The following is a 13,303-nucleotide window of genomic DNA, read 5'->3' as shown; positions in this document are numbered from 1 at the left end:
GAGGGAGCGGAGGGGCGGGCGGAGACGGAGACATGTTAATCTCGAGGGAGCGGAGGGGCGGGCGGAGGCGGAGACATGTATATCTCAAGGGAGCGGACGGGCGGGCGGAGGCGGGGACATGGTAATCTCGAGCGGGCGGGCGGGCGGAGGCGGAGAGATGGTTAACAGCCCCGCCCACCGCACTAATTATGTAATCGGCAGGGGGGGAGGAGGAGTGTTGGTGGGAGATAGCAAGCACCGCTATATACGCTGCCACTGCAGTGCACCCAGCAAACGCAGCCACTTTGCCATCAAACTGCTGCCTCACTACAATGAAAGTTTATTGAGTAAAAAAAAACTGCTGCCTTACTGTGCCAGCAAACACTGCACTGCCTCATTGTGCCCGTCAAACGTATCCACTGTGCCAAACGCTGCCCAACGCTGTCTCACTGTGCCTGTAAAACGCATCCATGTGCTAGGGGCTATGCGATTTGGCGGGGGCAATGCAATGTGTTGGGGCGATGCAATGTGCTGGGGCGATGCAACTTGGCGAGGGGCGATACAATGTGCTGTGGCGGGGGGTCGATGCAATGTTCTGGGGTAATGCGATTTGGCAGGGGGGCGATACAATGTTCTTGGGTGATGCGATTTGGCGGGGGGGGGGTGATGCAATGTGCTGGGGCCATGCGATTTGGTGGTGGGGCGATGCTATGTGCTGGTGTGATGTCATGCGATTTGGTGGGGGGCGATGCTATGTGCTGGTGTGATGTCATGCGATTTGGTGGGGGGCGATGCTATGTGCTGGTGTGATGTCATGCGATTTGGTGGGGGGCGATGCTATGTGCTGGTGTGATGTCATGCGATTTGGTGGGGGGCGATGCTATGTGCTGGTGTGATGTCATGCGATTTGGTGGGGGGCGATGCTATGTGCTGGTGTGATGTCATGCGATTTGGTGGGGGGCGATGCTATGTGCTGGTGTGATGTCATGCGATTTGGTGGGGGCGATGCTATGTGCTGGTGTGATGTCATGCGATTTGGTGGGGGGTGATGCTATGTGCTGGTGTGATGTCATGCGATTTGGTGGGGGGCGATGCTATGTGCTGGTGTGATGTCATGCGATTTGGTGGGGGGCGATGCTATGTGCTGGTGTGATGTCATGCGATTTGGCGGGGGGCAATGCAATGTGCAGTGACGATGCGATTCGGTGGGGGCGATGCAATCTGCTGGTGTGATGCAATGCAATTTGGCAGGGGGCAAAGTGATTTGCTGTGGCGATGCGATTTGGTGGCGGGGTGATGCAATGTGCTGGGGCGATGCGATTTGGTGGCGGGGTGATGCAATGTGCTGGGGCAATGCGATTTAGTGGTGGGGCGATGCAATGTGCTGGTGCGATGTGATGCAATTTGGCGGGGCAATGCGATGTGCTGGGGGGGCATTGCAATGTGCTGGTGCGATGTGATGCAATTTGGCAGGGTGCAATGCGATGTGCTGGGGCCGATGCACTGTGCTGGGGCCGATGCACTGTGCTGGGATTGATGCGGTGTGCTGGACCGATGCGGTGCGCTATGTTATGGTGGCAATGTGCTGGTGAAGGAGGAAGCAGGAGGAACTCAGCACAGCACAGGGATGGTGGGAACCCCTCATAATGAGCACAGCAGAAGTACAAATCCAGGAATTCAGCACAGAACAGGGATGGTGGGAACCCTTCATGAGGGGTTCTCACCATCCCTGTGCTGTGCTCATTATGAGGGGTTCTCACAGGGATGGTGAGAACCCCTCATAATGAGCATAGCAGGTGTACAGCCGCAAGAATTCAGCAGAGCACAGGGATGGTGGGAACCCCTCATAATGAGCATAGCCGGGGTACATAACGAATGTTGGTAATTATTATGAAAAGTGAAGGAATCTAACGAAAATTCGTATTTCGTATGAATCCTAATTGAGTTTCGGGCACAAAATACAAAATAACGGCTATTGCGAAACGGAACTAAACAAAATGAATTTATTGACAGTGCACATGTCTGGTATATGTATACACACCACATATATAACAAGATATATATATATATATATCATCTTGTTATGTAGATATATCTGCACAGGAATAGTGTTGCTCACGAATATTCGCATTGCGAATATTCGACTCGAATATAGCATATTCGAGAAATCGCGCTATATTTCGAATTTCGCGGTGAATATTCGCAATTCCGAATATTCGCATTTTTTCAATTTGATTTTTAAAACAGATCACATCCTATCGACGTCTAAAAGCATTGCTGGTATGATTAGAGACCCTGGGCCGAGTAGCTAAGCTGAGGCGATCCTTTTATGTTGCCAAATTGAAAAAAAAAAAATTGCGATTTTTCGCTATTGCGAATGCGAAAATGATTGCGAATTTTCGATAACTGTGGTAGGAGAACTCTGATTGTCTCTGATGCAAAAGGGGGGGGGGCTTTGTGTATGTGTATGTTATGAATATTTGTATGTTTGATATTATTATTTTTTGTAAGAAGGAAAAAATTGCGCATACCTTAAAAAAGGGGAGAATACAGCAGCAACTCAAAAATGTTATACAACATAAATTAATACAAGACAGAAAATGGAGTCGCTCTACAAGAATAAAAAATATGTCTAGTGACAAGACATGTGGGCAAATTATAAAATAAGCAAGCGCAAATAACTTGTGAAATACACAGTGAAACAAATATATAAAGAAATATAGTCCCAATAATAGAAAAATAATCTTTCATAAAAATGTCTTTGATATGTGAAGTGAAAAAAAGTCCAAAGCATGCAGCATGAACGTGTTCAATCTTCAAGGTGTTTGATTGACAAATGGCTGTGACAGATGGATAGAGTAAAGAATCACCACCAATGCAAAACACTTTTTATTTTCTATTGTAAAATATCACGAATATTCTGAGCCAATCAGAGTGCTCCTTCCGCATTTGCCGAATATTCGCAATTATTTTGTATTGTAAAATATCAAGAATATTCTGAGCCAATCAGAGTGCTCCTTCCGCATTTGCCGAATATTCGCAATTATTTTGTATTGTAAAATATCAAGAATATTCTGAGCCAATCAGAGTGCTCCTTCCGCATTTGCCGAATATTCGCAATTATTTTGTATTGTAAAATATCACGAATATTCTGAGCCAATCAGAGTGCTCCTACAGCATTTGTCGAAATTGCGCAATAAATATCGCATTCGCATGTTGCGATATTTCGATAAAATATCACGAATATTCTGAGCCAATCAGAGCGCTCCTCCAGCATTTCTCGAAATTGCGCAATAAATATCGCATTCGCATGTTGCGATATTTCGATAAAATATCACGAATATTCTGAGCCAATCAGAGCGCTCCTACCGCAGTTATCAAAAAATCGCAATTATTTTCGCATTCGCAATAGCGAAAAATCGCAATAATTTAATTTCGATAAAATATCACGAATATTCGAATTTAGCGAATATATCTCGAATATTCGAATATATATTCGAGATATATCGCGAAATCGAATATGGCATATTCTGCTCAACACTACACAGGAACAAATGATTTTGTATATTTACTGGTTCCTGGAAGGAGGAGGGGAGGAGGGGAGGAGGGGATGAGAGGTTTGCATAGATAAAAGGCTGATCTGAAAACATTACACTGCTTGTACAGCACTGAGCATGTGCGAGGCTGAAATCCAGGAAGTCATACAGTCTGGCTTCATGATGCCCACACTTAAGATGGCCCCAGTCAATTTCTGTTTTATAAAGTGTCTAAATGCTGTAACAACCTAACAAAACGGACCTTAGTTTACAGACTAACTGTAGTAGAATACATTAAGCTTGTTTATTACAGGGGTTTTCATATTTAAAAAGTTTTTATATTTAAAATTGTGGCCGGAACTCCGCTTTAATGCAAAAATAAAAATAAAAACAGTAAGCATATGTATACAGTACATATTACAATAGTGTAAAAGGTCACCTTGGAAGGGGTAGGGTTGAGAAGGAGCTGGGTAGACCAAAAGGGGTTCTAGGGTTCGACATGGAGGTATGCAGGAAATAATCTCTGGGTTATGCAGAGTGTATTATTATAATGGGATGATTTGGGTGAGGGTGGAATTTTGGGAAGTTGAAGTAACATAGAGGTGGAGGTAGAAGATATAATAGGTGTGTTAGGAACGGGGTAGTAAAAAGGGAGATAGACAGAGAGAAGAAAAAAAGGGGGTGAAAGACAGGAAGCAGTACCCTGTGGTTAGGTAAAAATGAGGTTTGGCAATCAGTTTGGCAATCAGTAGGTCACTAAAAAGTTATTCAGGGTTGTCAAACTTTTAGTAATCGTGTGTGTCATTTAGGGTAGAGAAGGCATGTCCAAAGTCTGGCCCACAGGCCAATCGCGGCCCGCGTTCCAGCTTTGAACAGCGCGCCTGGTTATTTGGACATATATATCTTTTGTGGCCCCCGACGATCTCCCAGCGCAAAATATGTATATTGGCTGCCTTGGAGGGGACAGGGAGGAGGCGGGACGAGTGCCGTAAATGCACGGGCTAAATGGATGGCCCTCACGCATGTTAACTTCATCAAATCTGGCCCTCTTTGAAACAAGTTTGGACACCCCTGGGGTAAAGGCTTATTTTTCATAAACCATTATGTTGTTGATCCAATTTTATACCTCCTCAGAGTTTATTGTGGATCTTAAAGTTCTAGCTCAGGAGTTTTTTTTCCAGCCAGAGTTCTGGGATAGGCTTATTAAGCAATGCTTTCCACAGTTGGGGTTTGGTTTGGTCATATTATATATTACCTAAATATTTTCCAAGGATATATGTATGAGGGGAGGTCATGGTAAGTCGGACATCATCAGCAAACAAAGAAAGTTTGTGACCTGAGCCTGCGATTTCTACCCCTTTGATGTTTCTATTCTGCCTAATGTGATCAGCCAACTGCTCTAAGGTAAATACAAACATAATTTGGGACAGAGGTAGAACTTATCTAGCACAACAGTCAGTGGGCAATACTGGGGACTTAATATTTGCAGATTTGTGTAAATTGACTTGATCCAGGCTACAAAATTGTCACCAAATCCTCAATGGTGTAACCAGATGTTCTTGATTATTAGTTTCCAGAACCAAGCATCCAAGGCTGCATGCACGTTGCCATCTGCAGGATGGAGAGAGGAAGAACAATAACATCAGCATCTGAAAAATGAAGCAGTAATGCCGCGTACACACGATCGGAAATTCCGACAAAAAAAACGTGGATTTTTTTCCGACGGAATTTTGTCTCAAACTTGTGTTGCATATACACGGTCACAAAAAATTCCGACCGTCAAGAACGCGGTGACGTACAACACTACAATAAGCCGAGAAAAATTAAATTCAATTGATTCCGAGCATGCATGTTTTTTTGCGTGTCGGAATACAGACGATCGGAATTTGCGACAAGAACTTTTCTCGTCTGAAAATTTGAGAACCAGCTCTCAAATTTTTGCTGTCAAAAATTCTGACAGAAAAAGTCTGATGGAGCCTACACACTGTCGGAATTTCCAACCAAAAGCTGACATCTAACTTTTCTTGTCAGAAATAATGACCGTGTGTACGAGGCATAATGTTCAAAATAAAGTACATCCTTTTAATGTAAGACGTTTTAGGGAAAGGTATGTAAAGGTGAACTAACCCTTTAACCAATTATAAGATATATATGGATGGTGAAGCCAATTGGGTGCCTGCCGGGACTCTTTAGGGAAGGGGGTGGTAAAAAGAGCTAAACAGAAAGAAAGAGAGAAGAAGGCAAAAAGGAGTGTAGGGGAGAAGAGGGAGAGAGGGGAAGAAAAAAGGGGTGTGAAAGAAGTGGCCATGCTTGGTCATAGTCAGCCAGCAATTCCAGCCCTTTTATTTACAATCCGGCCAACAAATCTCCTGGTTGGCAACTGAATAGGACCAGGGATACATCCTTGGTTGCTAGGACACTAGCATCCTAGCAACCAACGAGGGGCCCCTAGCAGGAAGCTGTCATATTTAGTAGCTGTAGTAATACCACCTCTAAATGAATGCCTTGCTGCACAGCTGGAAGTTTGGTTCAAGCAGGCCTTTTAGTTTGTCCGATCTGCAACACATGAACATTGAACCCTGTGTTACCACAAACTAAAACCTTATCCCTAGGTACGTTATGTGGAGAAGATGCAAGCTAGGTGGATAAAGTAAATGCCTCTTGTGCCTGCTCTGTGAAATTAAGAATAACCAATACAGGTGTAGAAAAAAAGATAAATATTTTTTATTGGTGATTTTTAACTGCTTGTAAAAAAACTGTTGCATTTCCTGAGCAGAGTAACGGTGCTTATTATATTTTAGAGCTTTTCCTGCCAACCCAAGTTGAACAAGACAGTACTAAGAAAAAACATAATGTAGTAACCTCTAGCAACCAATCACAATTCAACATTGTGACGTTAAATGAGATTCTGTTTGGATTCTGACTTATGTCTATGGATTGGTGAACTTTCCTTATTGAACTATACCTTATTGAAAGCACTTGTATGAGCACTAATAACATCTAGGGAATAGGTAGCAACAAAAAAGCAATGCTAGTCTGCAGTCTCATCCTTTTCTTCTCCCATCTTTTGTAGATGCCAGAGAGTCACAGGGGAGATAAGAAGCTCACATAGAAATATCTTTTAATGCAGGGCCACCAGTTGGGTACCACACTTTTCTTATATGTGTCCAAGAGCAGAGCTGTCACTCTTAGGCCCCGTATACATGGTCGAACATGTCCGCTGAAACTGGTCCGCGGACCAGTTTCCGTGGACATGTCCGACCATGTGTACGGCCTAGCGGACAGGTTTCCAGCGGACAAAAGTTTCTTAGCAAGCTAATAAACTTGTCCGCTGGAAACATGTCTGTCGGACATGTCCGATGGTTAGTACACCTAATCGGACATGTCCACTGGTTATGACCTGTAACCAGCGTCCCGAAATCCCGCGCATGCGTCGAATTGATTCGACGCATGCGTGGAAGCATTGCACTTCCGTGTTTGAGAATGTCGGTATCTTCTAACCGTTTTCATCGGACATGTCTCCTTGTGTGTACGGGGCCTTAAAGTTTCTCCAAATGCATTATGCATGGCATTTTCTATATAAAATGAAACACAAAAATACACATAGGAAATAATGAGCTGGTCAATGTACACTTACAAAGTTATAAGACAGGTTTTACATGATAACTGTAATGTTTTTTCAATGCATTCTGTTTAGTGTATGCTTTTTAAACACTTTATATCATCATTTTTTATTTTATTGAAGCATACAAAGCAACAAAAATGTAATACAATATGCATTGGTAGCTGAAGCAACCAGAGCTGTCTCACCTGCAATGTTGTCATCTAGTCAATACTGATTTCCCTTACTTGAGAATCTTCTTGTACTTTACAGTTTGATAAATGTTACAGTTTTAGGATATATCCCCAAAGACCTATTAAGAGATGCTGCATTGGGAAGGTGACTTTGGTTGATTTTTTTTTCTTATTAATTCCTTGTTACTGTTAGTTTTCCAGTGCCACACGTGTATTCTTTTTCCTTATTCTTTTTTTACTTTATTTTTTCCATAATAAAAGCATTTTCATTTTTTATTATGTCAATCTGGGATCTTTGTCCCTTTTTTGTACTCACCATTCACAGTTAAAGACAAGTCTGATTTAATGTGATCTGTTCTAAACTATTTATAGGATAAAAATAAAATGCTGAACTGCAAACACGATATGACCAGGGTTTATCTTCAAAAACAATCTTTGTATTTCTGGGAACTCCTTAAATCCTGACACCAGTCTCTACATTGGCCTTAAACTCTGTTTAAGACATAATTAGTCCCTGCTCCACTAGAAGATAATTCTTGCTGCTATTGTACAACTAACAGATGGCAGTAAAAGGTGGCTTAGCACATTGAGGGGTTAAGTCCTATTCTCAGAACTTGAGACACAGTGCGAAACCTAAACCTCAGATCCGAGAGCCTATACAGGGACAGATTAATAGAATTATCAAATGGAAATTGAAAACTAAGACAGGTACTTGTAGGCAGAATAAGAATCACTGTTGTAACCATATGTATTGCTACCCCTTCAGGAGCCACGAACAACCTCAGCCCCTCTGACACACTGACACCATTGCCTCCGTGTCCTTATGCTGGTAGCGACAGCCATCTTTATGTGTTGGAATCAATGCATAAATCAGCAAAGTCAGCAATGAATAGTGCATATAAGGATTAACTGCAATTTGTAAAATAATATACAGTGCCTTGAAAAAATATTCATGCCCCTTTACACATTTTATCATGTTAAAACCAAAAAAACGTATATGTATTTTATTGGGATTTTATGTGATAGACCAACACAAGGTGGCACTAAATTGTGAAGTGAAAGGAAAAATTTTAAATGTTTTTCAATCTTTTTTTCAAATAAATATTTGAAAAGTTTAGCGTGGATTTGTATTCAGCCCCCCTGAAACAATACTTTGTAGAACCACCTTTCGCTGCAATTACAGCTACAAGTCTTTTTGGGTATGTCTCTACCAGCTTTGCACATCTAGAGAGTGACATGTTTGCCCATTCTTCTTTGCAAAATAGCTCAAGCTCTGTCAGATTGGATGGTGAGCATCTGAGAACAGACATTTTTAAGTCTTGCCACAGATTCTCAATTGGATTTAGGTCTGGACTTTGATTGGGCCATTCTAACACATGAATATGCTTTGATCTAAATCATTCTATTGTAGCTCTGTCTACAGTATCTCACAAAAGGGAGTTCATTGAGGGAACCATGAATGCCAACATGTACTGTGACATATTGAAGCAGAGCATGATCCCCTTCCTTCAGAGACTGAGCCACAGGGCAGTATTTTAACTTGATAACATCATGATAATGACCCCAAGCACACCTCCAAAAAGAACATTGCCTAGCTAAAGAAGCTGAGGGTAAAGGTGATTGACTGGCCAAGCATGTCTCCAGGCCTAAACCCTATTGAGCATCTGTGGGACATCCTCAAACAGAAGGTGGAGGAGCGCAAGACCTCTAACATCAACCAGCTCGGTGATATCATCATGGAGGAGTGGAAGAGGATTCCAGTGGCAACCTGTGAAGCTCTGGTGAACTTTGTTGCCAGAAGTTTAGACATTACTGGCTGTGTGTCGAGTTATTTTGAGGGGACAACACATTTACACTGTTATACAAGCTGTACACTCACTACTTTACATTGTAGCAAAGTGTAATTTCTCTAGTGTTGTCACATGAAAAGATATAATAAAATATTTACAAATATGTGAGGGGTGTACTCACTTTTGTAAGATACTGTATATGTTTAGGGTCGTTGTCCTGCTGGAAGGTGAACCTCCGCCCCAGTCTCATGTCTTTTACAGACTCTAATGCCTCGTACACACAACCATTTTTCTCGGCAGGAAAAAAAACATTGTTTTTCCCGACGTGATTCCTCTCCAGCCTGACTTGCATACACACGTTCATGCAAAAAAAACGTCCGACCAAATCGCGGTGACATACAACGTGTACGACGGGACTATAAAAGGGAAGTTCCATTCTATTGGTGCCATCCGTTGGGCTGCTTTTGGGCTGCATACTTGATTCTGAGCATGCTCGTTTTTTTCCCCTCGGAAAAACATACACACAACCGTTTTTCGCGACGATAAAAAAACTGACTGGAAACACGACGAGAAAAAAGAGAGCTGGTTTCAATTTTTTTGCTTGCAGTTTTTTTGCCGAGAAAACTGCTAGGGAGCATACACACGACCGTTTTTCATGACCAATATAAAAAATGCAGTTTTCTTGTCGTGAAAACCGGTTGTATGTACAAGGCATTACAGGTTTTCTCCTAAGGTTGCCCTGTATTTGCTTCCCATCAACTCTGACCAACTTCCCTGTCCCTGATAAATGATGCTGCAACCACTGTGTTTCATGGTGGGTATGGTGTGTTCAGGGTGATGTGCAGTTTTAGTTTTCCGTCACACATAGCGTTTTGCATTTAGTCCAAAAAACTAAATTTTGGTCTCATCTGACCAGAGCACCTTCTTCCACATGTTTGATGTGTCCTCCACATGGCACATTCTCCCACCTGAGCTGTGGATCTCTGCAGCTCCTCCAGGGTTACCATGGGACTCCTGGCTGCTTCTCTGATTAATGCTCTCCTTGCCCGACCTGTTAGTTTAGGTGGACAGACATGTCTTGGTAGATCTGCAGTTGTGCCATACTTTCTATTTTCGAATAATAGATTGAACAGTGCTCTGTGAGATGTTCAAAGCTTGGGATATTTTTTATAGCCTAACCCTGCTTTAAACATCTCCACAAAGCTATCCCTGACCTGTCTGGTGTGTCCTTTGGTCTTCAAGTCGCCATTTGTTCACTAAGGTTCGCTAACAGCTATATTTATACTGAGGTTAAATTACACACAGGTGGACTCTATTTACTAATTAGATGACTTCTGAATGCAATTGGTTCCACTAGATTTTAGTTAGGGGACTGAATACAAATGCATGCCACACTTTTCAGATATTTATTTAAAAATGTGAAAACCATTTATTTTCCTTCTACTTCAAAATGATGTGCCACTTTGTGTTGGTCTATTACATAAAATCCCAATAAAATAAATTTAGGTTTTTGGTTGTAACATAACAAAATGTGAAACATTTCAAGGGATATGAATCAATTTTCAAGGCACTGTACCTAGTCTAGTGTGCACTCTAGAATAATGGCTAGGATATGGTGCAATAGCCCCTGAGAGGTACCTATTAACATAAGCAATAGGTAAAGGGCTCTAGGCAGCAGCTGTAACAATGAGATCTTTAGTCCTAACTTTTCAGCCAGCTATCATTGGGGCTCACTTGTATAGTTGGTGCACATATCAAGCCTACAGGCAGCAATAAAGCTACTTGATGGCTACATGGTCAGTTCCTAAAGGGCTCAGTCTCTTTAGCAGCAGATAGTAAATTCCCACAGCAGCAGTTCACGAGACCCAGCAATATCCAGTCACACACAGCATTCAGTGCACACTCTGCTCTGTGCCCAACATTCTCAACTTGATGGTGCATATTGGACTCTCCGGTATTCCTCATGGGATCCTCAAGCTTCACTATAGGTAAATGTCAAACCAGGTAAAATACCATAGCAGCCAGATGTAATTGTAACCATTCCATATTCACTTCCCAAATAGTGCACATATCTCATTTATAAATAAGGTAATACCAGAACACCTTGTAGCAATGTAAATAACATACATCAAAAATCACTGGCCAGATCACATAGACCCTTTACATAGCAAACATGTACAGGTATAAAAGTCATTATACCACAACAACTTCAAACTGTAATTCAGTTTGTATTTCAGTTCAGAATAGGAAACAGCAGATCAGTGGAAGGTTTGACATTTTATTTAAGTGTATAAATAAATGTTTGCTATATACTATACTTTTTATTGTAGCATTATTGACGAATAAAACTAAACGTAAGTAAAGGTAATCTTACCAAATCACACTCAATGAAAAGTGAACAAAATTTGTTTTAATTTGTTTTAATTTTAGAAAATAATCAAGTTAACCACTTGTCAACCAGCCACTGTCATTATATTGCGGTAGGTCGGCACATTCCCATGAGTGATCGTAGCTGTACGTCAGTTCTTTTAAGCGGGATAGCAGACGCACCCGCTGCACTGTTAATGTGTTAACCCCTTCCCTGCCAGTGACATTTACACAGTAATCATTGCATTTTTATAGCACAGATCGCTGTATAATTGTCAATGGTATCAAAAGTGTCTGATCTGTCCGCCATAATGTCGCAGTCCCGTTAAAAATTGCAGATCGCTGCCACTACTAGTAAAAAATAATAATAATAAAAATGCCATAAATCTTTCCCCTATTTTGTAGACACTATAATGTTTGTGATTTTTTTTACCAAAAATCTGTAGAAGAATACATATCGGCCTAAACTGAGAAAAAAATTGGGGATATTTATTATAGCAAAAAGTACAGAATATTGTGTTTTTTTCAAAACTGTCACTCTTTTTTTGTTTCTAGCGCAAAAATAAAAAGCCAAAGTGGTGATCAAATACCACCAAATAAATCTCTATTTGTGGGGAAAAAAGGACGTCAATTTTGTTTCGGTACAACGTCGCGCAACCATGCAATTGTCAGTTAAAGCGACACAGTGCAGTATTACAAAAAATGCCTGGTCATTGAGCAGCCAAATCTTTCAGGGCTGAAGTGGTTACAAATAAATATATAGACTTAAATTCCAGAGTAAGAAAGCAGTCATCAGTAAGCAATGATGTAAGCAATTGCAATCATCTTGGAATAAGTACAGGAAAATACAATAAAGAGGATATCATCATTACTAACCTGAAACAAGTCCAATACATCTGTCATTATGTTCTTTTCGGCTTTGCCCTTTTTTTTTTGGTTTATAGCAAATTTATGACACAGCACGTATATCTGCAGATCAATAAACAAAATGTGTGGCTGGATAATAGCTACTTCCTAATGAGTGTATTTTATCACTTTCAGTAAGTTAATGTTCTTCTCTTCAACCCTTTTACTTTGCTTCTTCAGAAATCCAAAACAAAATATTGATGTACTTATTCTTTTATCTCATGGCGTACATTTATACTAAGAGATGCTGCTACTTCTTTTTTAAAAAAAATGTTGTATCTTCATCAAATTAAATAAATCCTTTGCTGAACATCAAAGAACAAAACTATAGTGTACAGTATAACTCTCAAACAATCTAGATAACCAAGAACTTATTTTTTTCTTTTCACCAGCAATACATTGAATACAGATATGAATATATTTCATCACTTTTGAAATAATAAAAAAAAAGCTGCTTTACAATTAGCAATATTTCTTAATGTTATCAATAATTGAAAGGGGTACTAAAATGGTTGTAGATCAATGGTATTTTTATTTTTTATTTTTTTTTTAGTCATTATTTTTTAAAGCTAAGTCTTTTTAATATGTGAAATAAAGAAAATGTTCCACCTGCTGGCTTTTTTTAATGCATCTAGTATAAATACCTGTCCTTGCCACACTCCTTCAAGTAAAAAGTTTATTTAACCACTTCAGACCAGATATATAGCCAAAAGATGGCTACATTGTGTCACTCTCATTCTGGGAGGGTGTCCATGGATGCCCTCCCAAATCCACACCCCCCACGCACCCCCTTTACCATGTGATCAGCTATGTCCAATCACAGCTGATCACATGTAACAAACTTGCCAGTTATCAACATTCCTTTCAGTTCTCTGATTAACAGTGCAGCCCCAACATTGCCCTTTAGTGCTGCATATCAGTGCCCATCAG

This window comes from Rana temporaria, chromosome 3 (assembly GCF_905171775.1).
Source record: "Rana temporaria chromosome 3, aRanTem1.1, whole genome shotgun sequence".
Taxonomy (NCBI): domain Eukaryota; kingdom Metazoa; phylum Chordata; class Amphibia; order Anura; family Ranidae; genus Rana; species Rana temporaria.
The sequence above is the reverse complement of the archived record's forward strand: the minus strand, read 5'-3'. Positions refer to the sequence as shown.